Source organism: Helobdella robusta (assembly GCF_000326865.2).
Source record: "Helobdella robusta unplaced genomic scaffold HELROscaffold_2, whole genome shotgun sequence".
In the NCBI taxonomy this organism is placed as follows: Eukaryota; Metazoa; Annelida; class Clitellata; order Rhynchobdellida; family Glossiphoniidae; genus Helobdella; species Helobdella robusta.
In genome coordinates this window covers 5,569,198-5,581,474 of record NW_008704083.1, presented here as the reverse complement: position 1 = coordinate 5,581,474, position 12,277 = coordinate 5,569,198, and positions in this window count along the sequence as shown.

The window sequence follows — 12,277 nt, the reverse complement described above, 5'->3', positions numbered from 1 at the left end:
CTAAATTTTTAAATCATCATCATCATCATCATCATTTTGATTACTACAACATTGTCGTCATCATCATCAACATCGTTATCAACATCGTTATCATCCTCATCATCATCATCATCGTCATCATCGTCGTGTTGATAGATGATAATGTCATCATCATCGCCATCATCGTCGTCATCATCAATGCTAGTACAAAAAATTTTAATCTGTTTATAGAGGTTGCAATTTGCAAATGCTCGTCTCCACGGTGTTATAAAAACTTAATCCTCTTATTTTATTTTAGTCAAATGCTACTTCTACTACTATTACTACTTCTCTGACTACTACTACTACTACTACTACTACTACTACTACTACTACACTACTACTACTACTACTACTATTACTATTACTACTACTACTACTTCAAAAACTACTACTTTAACTACTACGAATAAGTCTACTACTGCTACTATTACTACTGCTACTGCTACTACAAATACTGATACTATTACAACTATATTATTACTACTTCTCCATAGTAAAGTCTTAGCATTGTTATTAGTAAAGTGCAATTAATACTACAGTTAAACTTCATTCCAATTGAAATCATACACTTATTGTAACCGATCAATAATTGTCATCAACAAAAACTACTTGCAAAACTTTGCTTAAAAGATTTACAGCCAAAATATAAGTGATATTTATGTTATATATCTATGCAATGCTATATCTATATCTGTTATATATGTTACATCTATATCTGTTATATCAGCTTTATGTTATATATCTATGTTAGTGATAGTTATATTGTATTGTAGTCACATAACTAGAATAAATATAACGGCCTTCGCTCATTTTTAACGCTCGAACAAGAAGCTTACTTCTGAAGTAGATTTGGAGGGTGATTTTTTTCATCGTTCGAGTCAAAAGTTACGATCGTTTATTTACCGATTTTGGAATATTGCTTTTATTTAAAATGTTAAAATTTTATTTTTTTTAATTGTTATTTAATGTGGTAATTAATTATTTTTAATTTCTATAAATTTAAAATACTAAAAATCGACATTACCGAAAATAATTAAAAGTGGAAAAAATTGAGGTTCTTTGCATACCACTGCTTCAACCCATAAGAAAGTGTTGTATATTGGCAAGTAGGCCTCTCCTTGATTGCAGTATTGTATTATTGTAGTAGTTCGTTAGCGCATGTATCAGTAGATGAAATCACATATACATACATACATATACATATATACATGAATGAATACATACATAAATACGTACATACACACACAAATCTACATACAAACAAACATTTAATACAAATTATTAATATAAACGTGATATAAATATGAATACAAACAAATTTTTAATTACAATTAATTATTAATTTTAATTAATTAAACGAGGAAAACTGAGATGAAAAAAGCAGCTTTAAGAGAACATCTGTAAATAAGCAAATAGACATACGTGTAGTTCATAAATATACACAGATTAATAAAATAATAATAATATATAATATGTATGCAGTATATGTGTAGATCATATCATACTACCATATAGATACTATTTATAAAGGTACATTTTTTGGTGTTGGAAGTTTTAATTAGAAGTTTTTATACGTATCGTTTGTTCTGCTCCTCTTCTTATCATCGTAATAGTTTATTGGCGGCTTTAAAAAGGGCAAGAATTCTAGAAATACAAATAAATAATTTACCTACAGCATCAAAAATTTTTTTATGATTCGTCAATTGTTAGTTATTTTTACAAAAAATTGAAAAATACTGAATGTGTTAAATTATAAAGCACAACTTCGTAAAAGTTTTGGGCATTGCTTAAATCGACACACTCACATACATACATACACACAAAAATATATACATACAAACACATACACATATTCTCACACCCCACTTACACACGCTGCGTTATCATCATCATCATCTTAAGAAGACATCAGTTGCGCCATCACATATTTTACTACTCGTCATCACCAGAACTTCGTGTAAAGATTTTATCGCAAGTAAAATAAAATTCTTCCTAATGCCATCTGCATCGTTGATGTTAAATTTGTTCATAACATCAACATCCGTAATATCATCTCATCATCATCAGCTTTGTAATCATTATTATCATCTACAACATTATCATCATCGCCACTTTTCAACATCCTCACTATCATTGTCATCATCATCAGCAATTTCAACAATATCATCATCAATTTACCAGAAAATTTTTTCTTATTAACATCTTAAATTGCCAAAATCATCGTTAATATTAGAAGCGACTTCATCATCGTCAACATCGCCAGTAGCAACAGCAGCTACTTTATTATCGTCAACATACTCACCAACATCACCATCATCATATCCTCAACAACACCATCAACATTTTGTTATCATCATAACGACAAAACCTATTAAGAACAAGTGAGTTGCAATGATTATTTTCATTTGATATCAAATAATTGTGTTCGGTCTTACAATGTTTAAATATTTTTCATGTCAAGCTATGCTATTCTTTGATTTAAACTCTTATTATTTGCTATGATGTTGGAGTTAGATATATGTTTTTATATAAAAGTATTTTTAGCGTTCCAACAGTTATAATGATAATGGAAAATGTTAAAAATGATATGATGAATTCGTGACGTTTGAACACTAATTGACTGTATCGCATTATTAAATGATAACACTAAATGATAACAAATTAATTAAGTGATGATGAATTGTTTAAAAACATTATAAAATTGCATTATAGTTGATGTACTAATGTACGAAGTTGATGACCATCTTTAATGAAAACAGTACATAAAAATGTCAGCACCATGCGCCAGCGTGATTTCAATCACACACAGGCATGCTTTTGCATACCGGTTCATCTGTTCCTAATGAATTTATTACCAGCCAAGTCAGTCACTTTGCTGCTGGATCGGTGTTTGGAAATTATGATAGTTGTGCATTCACCGTGCGAACGTTTTAAACTTCTTCTGCATAAAATAAATAAACAGCAAGAACAAACACGCTGATGCACAAAACGCACTCACACCTAGACATACACTCCACACAAACACACACACATACTCCACACACACACCCACATTTCATACAAAAAATTTGGCGGCTCTTCGGTATAGAGTTGCATGTGTTACACATTTGAAATATATTTCACACGGATTGAAAGTGGTTGTGATGGCAAACATCATAACAAGTCTTCTCATGCTAATACTTAATAAAAATGTTTGTTTATTCATTCAATTGTTTGTTTGTTTGTTGTGCTCACAGTAAAATGATTTTCATTAAAATAATGTTGTTGGTGATAATAGAAATGGCACTGTAAAGACGCCTGGTTTTGCTGTTGCAGTGACTGGCTTCAAATGCCAAAAGATCTCGGTCTAACATAAGCAATGTATGTAATGTGTAATTTTAACGTCTATTCATATAGGCCCTCAACAACTTTGAGCATGTCATTAACATAGATGATCAACAGACAGGCCCTGAGACACTTCCCGGTGCATTCCGCTGCTTACATCAAAGAAGTCTGATAAGCAATCATTTACTCTCACCCTAAATGTTCTATCTTTCAAATAACCCCTAATCCATTTAGCCAGATCTGTATGCCAATAACTTTTTAACAACAACAACACGTGAGATTCTCGATCAAAAGCTTTCTTAAAGTCGGTATAAATGAATTTTTTTCTGTCAGCTCTGGTGGTCCAATCATCTAGCAATTTCAATAACTGGATGGTTGTAGATTTTTCTTTAACAAATCCGTATTGTCTGTAATCTAGTAAAGCCTTTACTTCAAAATATTCCAACAAATGATCCTTTACAATCGATTCTAGCAGCTTGCTGCAGATGGAACTAAGAGTCACCGCTCTTTAGTTAGCGACGTTACATTTATCTCCTTTCTTATAAATAGGACATATAATACTGTATTTCCAGCTGTCTGGAACTGTTTTGGTTGATAAGGAGATGTTAAATAAATGACTTAAATAATTAGAAATTGAATTTTTATTTTTTCAACAAAACAGAAAAAATACCATCAGGACCTGCAGATTTGAATTTATTCAGTTCCTCAATTTTTTTTTCAACAAGTTGATCATCTACAGACAACTTATCAAAATTTGAAATTGCGGGTGAATGTTTCTGAATCAAAATCTTTGATCTAAAGTTTGCTAAAAGATTTAGCTAGAACATTAGCTTAATTTGTATCATCCATTAATATGTTTTACTGACCATTTATACCAGTGGTTATTAAATATTCTAGATTTACTTGATGTTTTCTGGCATTGTTGATTCTTTGCCAAAAAGCATTAAAGTTAGTTTTAATTTGTTTAGCGAGGTTTGATGTGTTTTTTTCTTTTTGCTGAATCACGCTGAATTTTTAAAATGTTATTCCTCAAATGTTTGAACTCTACATGAATTTTAATCAAACTGAGCAGGTTTGGAAGTAACTTAATACTGTTTTCGCCTTTGAACTGTCTTAATTGAGCATATGTTTTAATCGAGCATGATAGCTTATCATTCATAAATTCATAACGTCACTTTTTGAAATCTGATTTGGAGATTTGCACATATTCCTTTTGTCCTCAACACAAAGAATAAACTGAACTTCAAAACTTACAACAGCATGATCTCATTTGCCAAACGGGGGGGGGGGGTGAATCAAAACTTTTAATGATATTGTTGTATCAGCTGGAATGGCTGAATTACGATGTATAATTAATTATTGTTATCTTGTTATATTTGTTACCTCCGCTATTTGTCACTGATTTCAAACCATGGAATCTTTCCATTCCATAGAGGATTGTAAAAATCTACTGTAGAGGCTTAATTAGGGGTTGTGAAGAAAGGTCGTAAATATGATTTATATAGTTACTTGGATTAGTTTAGTGTTTCTATTACTGTTGGCATTTAAATAAACGTTCAACAAAGTTTGCGTTTGAAGCAGTTGTGTTCATCTATAGAAAATCTTGAACCTATGGAATAACGATAACTTAATAATCGTTGGAAGATACAACATTGGTGTTGGAAATATTGAGTTAATTGAAGTCATAACATTGGTGTTGGTAGAAACGAGTGTTAAAGTATTACAACATCGTCATTATCCTAAAATAAATCTAAAAAAATAATTTTTGAGCCCCACGAAATCTTGTAGTAAAATTGATAAATTAAAAAAAAATCGTTTATAAAATTAATAAATTTAGATTTTAGAGAATTGGGTTCTAAACATTTATAATTACAATCTATTTTAGAAAATTAAAAATTGCCAATTATGAATTTTGTATTTTGAGCTTCATAAAAGTTTTCAGAAGCAATATCAAAGAATCATTGCTTATATTATCTAAATTTGGACTTCTGTAAATTACAAGAATGAACAACTTTTTTGATTGGCCATGTAATTTAATGCACGTGTATTCTCTAAAATTTACACACAGTTGAATTATTTGAGAGATTATTCCGAATCTTATATAGCAAAATATTCCCATGTAATTTTTTTCATGAAGTTCAATGTTTGTAGTTTATAATTAATAATAACAAATTCTTGCTCTGTATATTTATTTAAGTGGTGTTTGTTTTTCTAATAAGAAACAGATCAAAGATCTTCGTACGTGAATGCATCATGATTGCCTCATCAACCTCTGGTGCAATTGTTTTTATGACAGTGTGATGATGACGTGATGAGTGATGCACTGAGTTAATGTCATTCACAATAAATAACGATGTTATACGAATAAAGTTAAATGTCATTTACATTAAATGTTGATGTTACTTTGCCGTGTTGTGTATAACAATTTTTTCCATCTTCAATTATATTGATTGAAAACCGTTTTAATTTATAAAAATACCTCTGGCATGCATGTATGTTTAAGGAAGTGCAAACAGTTTTTATAAGATATAATCATATTATCCCCATACTCAGGCAATACAAATTTATTAAAGGACTTAATGAAATACTTAATCTAACTAAAGAAACACTTAATTTTATTTAGCAATATCCGCATTTCAAATGTATTGACGATCTTTACCACTTTTTTTTATATACTTGAACTTTTTTTATCACCACCATCATCATCATCACAAATGCAAGCTCTCTCTCTTTCTCTCTTTTTTTCTCTTTCTTTTTTTCTCTGTCTGTCTTTCTCTCTCTCTCACACACACACACATACACACAAACGCACACACACATATACAGTAAAATTGTATCCCATTTTCACATACAGACAAACAGGCATACAAACAAACACACCCAAACAATGTAACAAACAGGCATACATAGATACGTTCATACAAACTCACACACGTGTATACATAAGTACATGAAGATATACATACGCACTCACATACGTACACACACACATACACACATACAGACATATACGCAGACAAACATACAGACAAACAGGCAGGCATACAGACAAACAGGCAGGCATACAAACGCCAGTTGATCATATCCATTTGCAGTGCGTACTAAGTTCAAGTAACAGAAAAAAATTTGATGGAAGATCAGATTTAGTTGCCGAAAATTTTATAATGAATGTACGAAACAGCATTCAAAACTAAATATTGGTAAAAAAAAGTGGAAAATATAATAATATCCTTTATATCATTATTTTTTTATTATCATTATTAACATTAGTAGTCTAAATTTTATTTTGTAATTATTATTATTATTCACAATATTACCAAATAAGCATATTGATAAATTTAAAAATAATAATCTAATAGTAAATAAAATCACTGCTACTGCTAAGCAGATGCTACTGATTGACTGAATACTAATAATACACATTAAAGGTTTATTGCAAAAATGTTTTTGGTGTTAAAATTAAACGTTTCCAGACAAACACACAACGCGTTCAAAGTATCAAATCATTTTAGGATTGTTTTGACAACACACTTCTAACATTATCTGTCATGATTCTGCCTGTATTTGAACCACCTCTCTGCATAACAAACTCTTGCGAGACAACAGCGTATGAATTATATCATCTGAGCTATTTGGTAAAATAATTAAAACTATTATCAATGACATTATATTTGATAAAAGTTTTTCAAGCCCTATCAATAAAAATTTATTTATATTCAAATTAGTTTATATTCAAAGAAATGTAGTTCTTGTACTGAATTTTTTGTTGCTTGTTTCAATAAAATTTTTCCATCATAACGTTTTCTGATGAGCATAAATACTTCCAATAATTTAAAAAATAAAAATTTGTAAAAAAAGGGAGAATAAAATTAAAAAAAAATAAACTAAAAAGGTACATTTTATATGTAGCATGAAATAAAATTTTTCTTCCTAAATGTCACCTGTCCTAATTTTCGTTTTTACCATTTGTGTATTATTATTTTTATTTCATTTCATTTCATTGATTTGTTTTATTCTTTATTTTATTTATATTTCTATTATTTTCATAATATATTTGATACCAAACCAGATTTTAATGTTGCCAAATTTTTTATTTGTCATCTTGCGTTGTCGTGATTAACATTATCAACATCAATTATCACCAACATATGAATACTACTCCGTGAAATGTTATCACATAGACGCTTACAGGCAGACAGACATATACATAAACAGACACACAAACACACGAAATGAAACCTAAAATCAACATCACCCATCAGCAGCGTTATCAAAATATCAACTTTATCATCATCTGTATCAACGTCATCAACATACCAAACATGCCACAACATTCACTTCTAATTGTATTATTCTAAAAACTCTTTTGTAAAATTCATTATACTCCTATAGAAATCAGTAGAGGTGTTCAAATAGTTATAACGAAAACTGTCAAACCTACGTAAATCAACGAGTATTATCACAAATATAACACAACCATAAAAAGAACTACGTAACAAAATTCATTTTTTATTTAATCGTGTTGAACAAAAACAACATTAACAACAATCAAACAACAACACAAACAAACACACAAACAAAAACACAAGCAATCAACAACACAAAACCAAATATGACAACAACATAAACAACAACAACAACAACAACACAAATTACAAATAACAAAAAACTCAAACAAAAAACAGTGAAAGAACATCAAATTATAGGCAAATACATCATCCGAATGGTATCATAAAGTCCAATAAATGAAGTGTGTGTGATGGAACCGTACATAACTTTTTTATCTCTTTGAGTTCATACAGAAACTGATACACACACACCACTACACACACACACACACACACACACACAAACTGACACACACACACACACACCACACACACAAACACATATGACAAATGATAGAACATGATAAGGTAGAGATTGTCTGAAAAGTGTCCACCAATGCACATTAAATGACAAGATGGTTCTCACATACCAAGGGAAATATGGAATTGTTTAACCGTTCGATCCACAATCATGGTTCGATGTTGACTGCAGAGAGTCAAAAAAAACATGGGGTCGAAAATGGGAATATTTATGTTAGTTTAGGACAAAAACAACTGGTAGCCAATATTGTGAAACAATTGCTATTGTAAGAAAGGCGTTTCATTCATTACAAAAATTCTTCATTCAGAATTCTTCAAAAATTCTGGAATATTGTCCGTTCTACAGGTTGATTTATTTTTGTCGAATCGTAGCGCAGTTCAACCAATTTTTATTTTTAAAGTAAAATCGATAGTCTGGAACAAGTTTAAAATTTTTTAAAATTTCTTACAATTTAAATTAGAATATGACGATCAAAACTTATTCATGTTTTTCAAGAGAGGCAATTGAGATATAATGAAAGTTACTTATAAGTCTTTTCGAATGATTATTAACTAAATTGTTAAAAAACATAAAAATTGGTTTTCTATATTTTAAAAATTTGTCTGTTAATTAGATTTTTTTGCTCTGCATGCAATCGTTCACCAGACACGCCACTTTTGAATGAGGCATTTTTTGACTTGAAAAATATAAAAGTTTATAAAATAAAATGACTACATCCTATTTTAACCAAAGATCAGATTTTTAATTCATTTAAAAATCAGATATTTATTCATAAACATGATTATCCATTCGTTTATCCATCTATGCATGTGTCCATTCAATGCACGGATTCACAAATTTACCGATGCATTAATTCATCCATTTTAATCCATCCGTCTATTTATTATTAACCAACACCATCCTTTTTTCATCAACACAACTGTTGCTACGTTTCAGTAGGATACCTAAAATTGAGTTTATAGTTCGACAGCTGAGTGTGAATGTTCGCTCGGTTTCAGTTCGGTTTATAAAATGACACTATTGTATTATTTACTATCATTATTATTACTAATTTATGGATGAATGATGATTGACTGAAGAAATTGCGGATGGACTGCAAGAAGGAAAGTCAACAAAAGTACCGAAAATTAATTTAGCATGAAACTTGCGCTTCAAAAAATTTATCTCATAATTAGCATAGACACAAAATTATTTGTTATATATTGTCTAGATATATTATACATATAATATTATAACCATTATTATATAACTATATAATAAAATTACATATATTGTATTATCACGGTAATATATCAAATAATGTTATTTCCCCATAGTTTACAATACGAGTGAGCGAAAATAAATATGTACAGGTGAAAATTTAATTAGCGTGTGTATGGATGGAATGGAAAAAATTTAATCAAACTACATGACACGGCGTCACTTCATACCGTCTCTCATCGCATCACATAATATGACATCAATTGACACATCAAATCCCATTCCATCACAATTCCCATTCGATCACATCACATCACATAACATCAAATGATAGAACTCCAGGATGTGATTAAATCATTTTTTCTTTCAACGCGATGTTATATTTACATGTGGAAAACGATCTGGAAAAATGTTTTTAAAAATTGTTTTTATCGCTTCTCTAATCAGCACGACAGCAGCTGTATTTATTTTATGAGATTTAAGGTAGTTGACGTGATGGAGTGTTTCGCCACACCTGGCTCCAGTTCAACTGTTGAATGCATGTAATGGGATGTCATTCATTTTGATGCTATTTATGTAAGGTTTTTAATATAATGTACTCTGATGTTATGTGATGTTATTTTTGGATTTTTTAAAAGAATGACAAATACCGTATATGAGTAACATGAGTTTGAGTAATGTACAACTCATTGAAATTAAATAAAATGCAATGCAGTACAATACAATACAATACAATACAGTACAGTAAAATACAATACAATATAAAACCAGACGATACAACACAATACAATATCCGATCTTATTAAATGTCATTCACTGAAAGTAAAGTAATGTAACTTGATGTAATGGGATGTCTTGCAAATCAATGTTACCTTTAATGTCAAGTAGTGTGTGTGTGTGTGTGTGTGTGTGTGTGTGTGTGTGTGTGTGTGTGTGTGTGTGTGTGTGTGTGTGTGTGTGATGATTGAAAAGAGACGACGGTTGTTGTTTTTGAGAAAGAATGTACCTGCCCATCTTTCAGGGAAAGATTTATGTTCATGGAGTACACATTTTTTTATCCATTATACAGCGATTACACGTATATATAGTATATATGTGTGTGTGTGCGTGTGTGTGTGTCTGTCTGTGTGTGCGTTTGTGTGCGCGTGTTCGCGAGCGTTTGTTCGTGTGTATGTGTGCGTGTGTGTTTACAAATATTCTCTTCAATGTTTTAACTCGTAATCTTCCCACAGTTTGATTTGTGAAATGGGGTTACGCGGTGTGGATCAACTTCATATGATTACATTTGGAATAAAATTATCTTCTTTCAATGATAAATTGTTATAAACAATTCGAAGTACTTGTATAGGGTGTTAAAGATGTTTTATGTTTATATGCTAAATTAATTTTACACAAATTAAAATCATTAGACTTATTTTAAAAATTACCAAAAAAACTTGCAAACATAACACTAGCAACAACACATCAACAACAACAAAACAACAATTGAATAACAACAGCAACAACTGAATGACAACAACAACATCAAAAGTATCAATTTGGCAGTAGAACAAATAATTTAGCACGAAAATGGATGTTGCATCTTTTCAAGGAAACAATCTTTTTCTGAGCGTTTTTACAGTTAAAGAAAATAAACTAACTAACCTCTCTTAAATAGGCACTTTTTATCTGTCAACATTGGATTATTTTTTATAATAGGTACATGCAAAATTTGCGTATGTTTCTGTATGTGTGTATATGTGTGTGTTTGCGTGAGTGTGTGTGTGCGTGAGTGTGTGTGTGTGTGCGAGAGAGTGTGTGTGAGTGTGCTGAATGTGAGTGTCGTCATCGTCATCGTCACTATCATCAGCATCATCGTTATCATTGTCATCTTCCTTTAGAGTATAGTATCTCATTTAGAACTTTTCTAACAAAAATAGAAAACCACAAACAAACGAATTTAAATACAAACAAACAAATACGAACAAACAAACAAACACAAACAAACGAGAATAAACAAACTCGAATAAAAGAGCGAGCAACGAACACTTAAAATGCAAATGATTCAATTGAAAATTAAAATCCTCCTAATACACACTTAATAAGACCCATAAATAACAACATACGCATTACGCATACACACACATACACGCACACACACGCAAACGCACACATACATGCACACAAACAATTAACGTACACAGAGATACGCACACACATACATAAGTACATACACGTACACCGTTAAACACGCAATCATATAAACATATTAACATTACACACAAAGCGGATATGCCTATTCGCAAATGTAAACAGATTTACATACAAACAAACATACACATATACAAGCAGATGTTCGCATACACGAACAAAATAATAAACATTTAAACAAACACACAAACAATCAAGCAAGCACAAACAAACACACAAAAATATAAAAACAAGTACAAATTCCATTGGGCAGACATACACACGTGTCAGACATCTAGCACGTGCACACGTGAACAGATGAATGTGTGTTGTTTGTCTGTGCAATCTCCTCAGTTCCTTGTATCGTGAATAAGAATTACTTCAAAATATGAGTGCAGCTCTAGAAAATGTGATACTAACGCGAACAAACACACTGACACACGCTGACACATACAAACAGACATAAACTACACACACACACACACGCACATGCACACACATATATTTTGTACAAACATTTATTTGTTCAGGTTTCATAGAAAATAGTCGATAATAACTTCAAACAAAAATTTCAAACACATGTTTATGAGTCACAAAGCTTGGCTTGAAACCGATGCAATGATTGAAATAAAACGTTTTGTCCATGAAAAAATGAATGAATGAATGAATGAATGAATGAATGAATGAATGAATG